This window comes from Carassius gibelio, chromosome A6 (genome assembly GCF_023724105.1).
Source record: "Carassius gibelio isolate Cgi1373 ecotype wild population from Czech Republic chromosome A6, carGib1.2-hapl.c, whole genome shotgun sequence".
Classification (NCBI taxonomy): Eukaryota; Metazoa; Chordata; class Actinopteri; order Cypriniformes; family Cyprinidae; genus Carassius; species Carassius gibelio.
Window position 1 is genome coordinate 25960595 of NC_068376.1, and position 9411 is coordinate 25970005.

At 40.4% G+C, this 9411-nt stretch overlaps 1 long non-coding RNA gene across 6 annotated transcripts; it reads left to right on the forward strand.

Moving 5' to 3' along the window:
* Positions 1-4631: 4631 nt before the first annotated feature.
* Positions 4632-9182, forward strand: LOC128015875 (uncharacterized). 6 transcript variants are annotated; one of them, XR_008184027.1, is made up of 4 exons: positions 4632-6133; positions 6298-6347; positions 6626-7396; positions 7482-8833. It is a non-coding gene; the product is annotated as an uncharacterized LOC128015875 (long non-coding RNA). The 6 variants fall into 6 exon arrangements; XR_008184026.1 differs by having other exon boundaries at positions 4632-6347; XR_008184024.1 differs by having other exon boundaries at positions 6298-7396.
* The last annotated feature ends 229 nt before the right edge of the window (positions 9183-9411 follow it).

Below are 9411 nucleotides of genomic sequence, written 5' to 3' on the forward strand. Positions count from 1 at the left end.
ACTCCAGCTAATGAGCTAAACAGGAGTCGGGTGGCGCTCATTAGCCTGCCAAGAAGAGAGAGGAGGGAGGAGTAAAAGAAACAAGATCACAGTCTACACACATACATTTTGGTCTTGCTCCTCTCTAAACAATTACTGGGAATTGGTTTTTAAAACTATCAGTGAGGCCCTTGGGGTGACATTGCGACCTTGTTCCTCAATAGCTTTTTGGATCTCCCAGTGACACTATAACAATTACCTTAGCTGCAACCCAGAGGGACATCATTGCTTATACTTCTTTATTGGCCCACAGAAGATTTTTTTTAAGTTGGAAATCCCCTACCCCTCCATTTGCAACAGTTTGGCTCAAAGATGTGATGTTCTTTTTAAAATTAGAAAATATAAAATTTACATTAAAGTGATCTGTGGACAGATTTTATGGGAACCTTTGAAATGAAATGGGAACCTATTTTGTCATATTTTAAAAATCTGAAAGAATTACCTAGTTAACCTATTTTCCATGTATCCCTCTCTTTACACTTTTTTGTGATGCTGTATCTGCTCTTTTGACCTCAGTGTAGTTTGTCTCACAGAATGGCAAAAATGTTATTATTATTATTATTATTTTTCTCTCTCTCACTTTTATGTTTGCATTTATAATGATACTTTTATCATCAGTACTTTTGTTTTGGTTGGTATGGGTACATGCCTTGAGATGGTGTAGTGACATAAGGTTATATTTTGCCTTTGTAACCAGACGCTATGTTATTCTGTTGTATTTAAAGTGCCCAGGGAAGGGATGTTTGGGTGTTGAGGGGCGCTGTTATAGTTAAAAATAGAAGGAGGAAAAATATAACTTTAATGGTTTCACTGTATATTGCTTTACTCCTTTCAATAAAAAAAAAAAAAAAAATCCACTTTGTTTCTTATTTAGGTGTCACCGTCTGTCATCATCTGTCAGCAAGTTAAATTACCTACATAATCAACTGATTTTAAATTGAAATGTACGTTCTTTTGTATTTAGCCTAGAAGTTATTTATTATTATTATTAATTATATTTAACATTTAAAATGGATTTTGTTTAACATTTCCTTGTTTGTTTTACCTTACTTATTTGGTGAAAAGTCTGATAAGACACATATATTTTTTACATATTGCCTATTATATATTTGAATATACAGCCCATTGATTTTGTTTTATTTATGTTGTATTTTAATAATTAGGCTACTTGAAAAAAACACCTGTTCTGTCATGATTTTTTTGTACCAGTGTTTTTGCTTAGTCTTATGTAAATGTATTGCTTTGAGTTTGATGAACTTAAACAATTTAAGGCAATTGGTTTTTCTCAAACAATTTAAGTTGCTATATTGTTGTTAAGACAATTAGAAATCAGTCACATCAATTCAAACTGAGTGGAATAAACTTAAAATGTTTAAGTTGAGTTTACTCTAATAATTGACTTTGCACACTCTAAAAATATTACTTAAATTAACTCAATGCAAATAAATAATGCTGACTGTGCAAAATGCATGTGGAGAAAAGGTCCTTTAGGACAACTTACAGTTGCTATACTGTCGGGCCCCTTTAAACGTGGCTAATCCAATGAGATTTTGTGAAAATGTTATTATCCAAAAAGGTCCAATAACAATAACAGTGAACATGAATAATTAATTATGCAGAGAGTATATAAACCATTGGAATGCGTCGAAGCCCCCCTTTCGTCAGTTGCGAAGATAGCCTGCGAAAGCTTAATTATATTTGTGATTTCTGCGAATTTTGCTTCTTAGTGGACAATCCTGTTCGTCAAGAACACCATCTTCATCGAGGAACATCACCTTCATCGACCATAATCTATTAATTAACCAATATTCATATATTGCCTAGGCCTATTCATTTCTAATAATTTATCAAATTATTCATTGTTCGTTTTTTAGCTGTCACCATCTGTCATCATCTGTCAGTAAGTTAAATCACCTACATAACTGATTTTACATTGAAATGTAACTTACTTTTAATAATTTACAGTAAGCAGATTCTCACTTTGAAAATTGTATAAGTTAAAGATTTAAATCTAATATAGATGCAGCTTTTTTCGACGCAAGGCTAATAATTGAAGACCGTTACCAGATATTTCGATGCGTGGACACCTGTGATCTGCACATTTTATCGGCTATGTTAATTGTTAGCATACACACAAATATACGTATACATGTGCTACCCAAAATTATTTATGATTTGGACAGTGTAGTTTAAAAAAATAATAATGATAATTCTGTGCAAAAAATGAAAGAAAAAGAAAGAAATAATTCGGTGTAGACTAAGTGCAGACGCACTTTTGTGCAGTTAACGACGGCACAGGAGAGGGGGAAGGGCAGTGAAACAGCAGCTCTGGTGGTGCGTAATTCAATCATACATATTTTTGGTGGCTGCAGCGGGCAGGCCTAGCTTGCTACACTGTAAGAAATAGGGGTACAGTAGGGGTCCATTTTTGTCGCCCAATGTACAATCTACACTAATGTTATTATTGGACCTCGAGGTACATATATGTACATTTTTGAGGGTCAAAAAGGTACATATATGTTCCCAGGCATTAAAAGGTACATCATTTTGTTTGAAAGGTTAAGGTACAATATCAAGACCCAGCCCTGATTGGTTGCTTGATTTTCATTTGAAAAGAACGTTCAGTTTGCGTCTTTCTTTTGGCAGAGAGACTAATAGACGGTGGGCCGAGGGTCCGTATCTGCTTTACTTTTCGAAATGAATGATCCCCATGGAGGGAGAACCTGGATTTGTAAAATTGGGACGGTTGTTTTATTCTCAACGATATGAAAAGTGTTGCCACTCCCATTTATTGCACATTTTCCCCGAAATCATAATGCACGATCCGTAAATATGCAGGCAAACGCGGTTGCCTACTATATTAGTTGAGCCAATAGCGCGGCAAGATACTGACATGGGATTATTACTATCCAATCAGATGTAGTTTATTTATAACAGCTGTTACACGAATGATTCCGCTATCAGACACGAGCACCAGCGGTGCACTGATCGTCAAGGACATTCTTTGTGTGATTGTAAGTATTCATTTAATTAGAATATATTTATATAAAATGTTTGTTTTGTACACTGTGTTGTTCAAACGTGTGTAAGCGTCTCGTTAGTGTCGTTATAAGTAGGGTAACGTTTCAGCTGGCGAACTAGCAGTAGCCAGAGCCGTTGAGAATATCATATTTAACGGTTCTGGCAGTAACTAGCATCATGCGATTACATATTTGATTTGGTGTAAACATTACATTCTAATGCTGTGTTCACACCAAACGCGAATAGAGCGTCTGGCGCGAATGATTTCAATGTTAAGTCAATGCAAAGGCGCGTTTACGCGCGTCTGGAGGTCTCGCGGTGCGAATGGGGCGTTAAGCGCGGCGCGGAAGACGCGAATTCGCCTCATTCGCGCGTCTAGTTAGCGCGAATGACGCGAATTGACGCGCGAATAGAGCGCTTCGCGCGAAACGCGCGTTAAGCGCGAATGGTGCTTTTTGTGAGTTGAAAAATTTGAACTTTGGCGTCAATTCGCGCCGCGTTAACCAATCAGGAGCCTGTTAGGAGTCACTCATTCAACAGTATGTTCCTGCAGCCTCCGGTTGTGCAGGAATACCTTTCTCCACTCATTCAACAAGGAGGAACGACTGATGTTGTCAGTGAGCAGTCAACCGGAGCTATATGACAAAGTTCATATTTCTATAGAGACAGGAATAAAAAGGACCTATATATATAAAAACATACTAATAGATAAATTTAATAAAGGCCAAAGATAAGAAACGTTTCATTTTACCCCAAACGAATTATATTTTATCTTGAACCACTAAAGAGACATCAGAGCCAGCGGCCAATGTCAGAACATCTAGCCGAGGTAAGGCTACTCTCGGCGGATACATGATGACGGAGCTCCCGCTTATCGCATGGAGCTCATCTCCGAGATCGGCGAAACACATTTTTTAAATAGACGCTGTCATTATAAATAAACCGAATATTTGAGTTTAAAACAACTACATTCTCGCCTGAAATACTTTTAAAACTACATTTCATGACACAATAACAGCAATATTTAGAAAATTATCCGAATAAAAATGGCGGTTGAAAATGCTGCTTGAACTCAGCTGGCAGAAGCCCCCCCATGACGCGAATTCGCGTCTGTTGTGAAGTTAATTTCACGCGCGAATGAAGCGAATTACTCGCGCGAATGAAGCGAATGATCTCAAAATGGTCAAGCGGCAAACTAGGCGCGGTAGACGCGAATTTGACGCTCTATTCGCGTTTGGTGTGAACACAGCATAGTCCAACTCGCATAGACTACAGCGCCACTGTATGTTTGTGGATAATTATCTCAGTTCGTTTTGCAAACGTTCTCCAAAACTCAAGGCGAACATGAACCTGTTGATGTTTAAGACATATATTTAATTACCAGTTACATCTGACATAAAGTTATAGAGTCAGTATCATAATATTCGAATCAATATTCAAACCGGAGAGCTAAGAACTCTAACGTTAGTTAGAACTGTATGTATTAGAAATAAGATTATCACTATCAAAGAACATAAACTGCATTTATTTTTAATTTTAAAACAAACAAGATAAGTATAACTATCAAAAAACATAGACTATCAAACAAAGCAGAGTTATAATGTACATAAACCTGTCATACAGATTTACTTCTGCAAGAGTAGCAAACACACATCTCCCCACATGTGTACATGCATATACACGTGCCCTAGTCATCTCCAAGTGACTTATTGTCACAGTTTAAACACTGACAGAGGTTTGTACATGGCAGCTCATGCAGTTTACATGTGCATCTACCTTTAACACAATTCGTTTTTTTACATGAGCAGTGCACAAGTTCCAGTATGGCCTCTGGAGCTGGCGGAAGAGTCATCCAGTCTACTCCGTAGAAATCTCCTACCATCTTCCAGCCATGATTTACAGGAGGAGGAATGTCTGGCATGCACTCAAGACACCTCCTGTGTACTGTAGCCTGATAGCTTGCCCGCTGGATGTGTTTATGCAAGGAGTCTTTGTTTGGAGGCAAGTCTCTCTCAGAACATTTACCTGATTTGAACAGGTTGGCCCTTGCAATATTGACATCTTGGCAGTCCTTCTGATCATATAGATCACACGTGTAAGCTTCCAGAGCCTCAAATAGTTCTGGTGATGGGGTGAAACTTGTTCCTAGTTCTCTAAACATGGTGATGTATTCTGTTTTTGAACTTAGTTTTTTGTATGCTTTTTCTTTTCCAACCTTATGCAGAGCGCTCACTGTGTCACATCCAGAAAAGGCATGCAGACCTACAAGGGCATCACATTTGTCTTCGCCAAGATGGGCATGTAGCTTGGTAATATCAGTAATGTGTGTGTCTCTCCCCTTGGCTGTATGGAAATGGAGGTGGCCATCAATGTGGCTGCAGAAAGCTAGAGCCAGCACAAAGACATCGGTGTCTGGGCTCTTGATTACCAGGTCTTGGCTGTGTTTGGCTGCATGGGCTGCATGCAGAATCATTCTGGTGTCTGCCTCCTCTTGACTTGTCTCTAGGTCTTTGAGTTCCAGTATCTCAAGGTCAGTATTGCTCACATTCATCTTAATGGCGTGACACTTGCTTCCATGTGCAACAATGATGGTTATATTGCCAATTATATTCTTTGCAGTTAAGCTCCAATGTTGGAAGAAATACTCCAGTAAGTTTTCTTTATTTTGGCCACATGCCAGAAATTTTTTCCACTGCTTTGGGGTTTTTTGGTCATCTCCATAGATTTTGATTTTTTGGTAGCCCTGTTCTGTGCGCCGACTACGCTCAGCATTTTTGATGCTCAGGTCGCTGTATGTGTCACATACAAAATGAAGCTCTGTTGACCTTGTTGCCTTAGCTGAGTGAACTAATGTGTTCAGTACATGATCCGCATACAACCCAAATGTTGGCTGTGGCTTTAGTTGTTGCACCAGAGCCATAGCATCCCAAATCCAAACTGAGCCATCAGGAATGTCACTCACTGTTGCAGGCGGGTTGATCTCATCTAGCAAGATGTGCATCAGCTTAGCTTTGTTGGTTTTGACCAGAGAGCCATCAAAGTTGGAAATTGACTGTGGAAAAGGACCCAAACTGTAAGTGAGCATTTCATTGATGTTAATTTGCCTAACCCCGCCCACAACAATTAGCCTTGCAAACAAGTTGCGATGTGATGTCAGGTTAATTTCTTTTCCTCTAATTTTTGTGACTGTACTTTGTCCATTGTCTTTAAATGTTTTTATTTTCATTTTCTTTATAGGGTCATGGAATGATGCTTGGCCATGGACTATCCTTTTTTCACAGAATTCAGTGAGTGCCTTAACACCTCTTTGTTTAGCCCCTAGTAAGTCTGTGGCAACATTTTCTGATGCCTGTTGGCCAGAAGAGATGTGACAAAGAGAATCTCCATCCAGCAATGGGTCAAAAGGGTTAACCATATTTTGGATAGTGGCCACAATGTTCATCACATCAGCCTGATCTCTCTGCATTCTGGTGTTGTCTAGCTCAGAGTTAAGATGTCCTACCGGGCACTTTCCTGCCATTGTTTTGCATTCAAAAGTGATTGCTGCCCGCTCATGTTGTGTTAGGGTCCAGCGGTGAACTGCACCCTTGTTCAGAGAGAACCCACTGATGCCTCCCTTTGTCTTGGAGTCACGATTGGCTGTTTGCTCAATGACTTGATCACATGCTGTGCCGGCAAAACCATGACTTTGATGTCTTTGTGCCACAAAGTCACCTGAAAGAAGCTGCTGGTGTGCTGAAGGGTGTGTGTCTTCCAGGTTGGTCATTTCAGCCCAATATGCCGTCAAATACCTTGCATAATTTACTTTGTCACAGGCAAAAAACCAGGGCAGCATACTTTGCACAGTGGACAAATGGAGAGCCCAGTTTCCCTCTCTTGTTGCCCTGATGAAAAGAAGCAAATCTTCCATCATGTCAAGGTATGTGCTCCAAAATGCAAATGTGTGGTTACAGTTGTTTTTCACCACAAATTCTTCATAACCTTGCAGTAACTGCTGAAATGTGTCTGATGTTAGCATGCCCTTGAACTCTTCAGAGGGAAAACACTCCTGCAGATCTGTTGCCACTTTTAAAGCAGCTGCATTTTGTTCTTGTGTGAGTGTATCCAAGTATGCCCACCATCGTAGTTTCTGGAGTGCTTCCATCAGGAGTTTGTGAGCCCGTATGCTCCTGTTGTAGTGATGGCCGGAGATCACTCCATCGATTGAGCCTGCGGCCACCAGGTCAGACTCAATCAAGATGTCCTGAAAGCCTGCATCACCATACAACTTTCCTATGCATGACAGATACGCCATTGCTGTGTGGAACTCTCCCATCCTCACTACGATTCTCTCAGAGTAAGAATCTGTTTGCCAACGGATCTCTTGGGCCTTGGCGTATATGGCTTGATCCATAACTAAAACAACTTCTTTTTGTTTCAAGCTGTCAGCAATGGCAATGGAGCGGCTCAGGATGGTGTGGACAGTGTTGAGATCAGTCGGACTGGCGTCAATCACTGGGAGGTAGCCAATATGTGTAGATGGTGGTAGTACTGTGTCTTCCTTCAACATTATATTATACCCTGTCCATCCAGGAAGGATTTTGTGCTGGGCCTCAGGTACTTTCAGTAAAAAGAATGCAGCATCAATTCTTCTACCGGTAGTTTGGGCATATCTGTATTGGTCCTGATGGAGATCAATCTTCAATGCAAAGTTCTGTGGACCAGACCGCTTGCCTCTTGTGTATGTTGAAAGATTCAGTGGAGGAGGATGAACCGACCGCTCTCGTGTTCTCTGTCTGGGTAATGTGTCTGGTAAGGATGCTGTATAACTATTTATGGCCCTCTGAATTATTATACCATTGGTGTTATGTGTTGTCCCTTTACCTGAAAGAGTCTCCTCTCCAAAGTCATTATTGTCCCAGACAAGAGTCACAGGCACTTCATCACTGATTTTTTCAGGGATGTATACTTCTCCCCTCTCCATTTGTAGATGAGCAAGGGCAGTATCATGCTCAAGGACCTGGGAATTAGATGAGCAGTGACCCAGACCATTTAACAGCCCTATAAGCTGTGCAGAGCCAGTCATATGCCGAACTGCCATTGCAAGTGAGCACTGTTTAGGCATGAGCCACCTTCCTCTGGTTGCCAGGGTAATAATGTCCTGACAAGTGGACACTATCTTTCTGTTGTCCTCTGAAGTGACATCAACACGTTCATCTGATGGTTGTGATGACATTCCTGATATCCATGCAATGAAGTTAAAAAGTTGGTGAGGCACTACACTCATGCCATTTTCCAGTGTGAGATCACTTGCTGTTGGAGGCCATGGTAGCTTTGGGTATATTTTTGATGTATTTTGAATTATTTCTTTAAGTCTCATTGCTGCGTGATATAACTCCCGAGAATCATCCGTGGTGTTGGTGGCATTTTCTATATTTCCTTGACTTGTCATTTCTCCTTCACTTTCTTCAGATGAGGAGGAAGCAGAGGAGAAGGCAACTTCATGCACAATCTCGTCAGCTGACAGATTGTCCACATATACAAGGTAGGTTGTGGATGCCTTCAGGAACTTCAAGAAGGGATAAGACTTGTGAAGTCTTGACTTTAGTGAGTGTGCCTTATAAGCTGCAATGTTCACTCCCTCTGTTTCTTCCACAGATTTTTTGAAAAGCAAATTCAGCTTTGACAGTCGAAGTACTTCGCGTTGTTTTAACAGCCTCTCCTCAATGACTGTTTTGCAGAAGTGCTTGTATCCATTTTCATATATGTTTGTTTCCGTTCTCTCAATTTTGTGTGTGGTCAGATACCGGGTATAATCTCGATAGCAAGTGAAGTGATACCGTGCTTCACTAGCCACCAAGTCCCTGTCTTGGATATGGAGAAGGAGAGACTCGTCCCTTTTCTCTTCAGCGGCGAGTAGCAATTTCCCGGCATGGAGTGTTTCACACTGTGTTAGCTTTTCTTTTACCCTTTTCCTGCTGTGTGACTGAACCTTGTACTTCTCATGTTTGCATATAATGCATTGTACTGGAAGCAGGTGTGGGGCCCGCTTGGACGTGCAGGAATCACGGGCGTAAGATCTCAGAGCCCGTGTTTTAACTGGAGTTGCCTCACCATCCTCTGCATCTACCACTAAAAGTGCAAAACAATAGATTTAGGTTCTGCACCCTTCCCCACATCACCTATTAAAGAAAAATGGTTTGTAACTTTCAGCAGGGTATATTGGTTCCACCTGTTCCCTTAACAAGGGTAATAAACCTGTTTCACAGCTTTCAGGTGTCCGTCCTTGTTGATGTTAATGAGGCCATAATAGGAAGGGTTAATTTTTGCAGGGTGTTTTTTATTTATTTTTATTATATTAGTGATTAAATA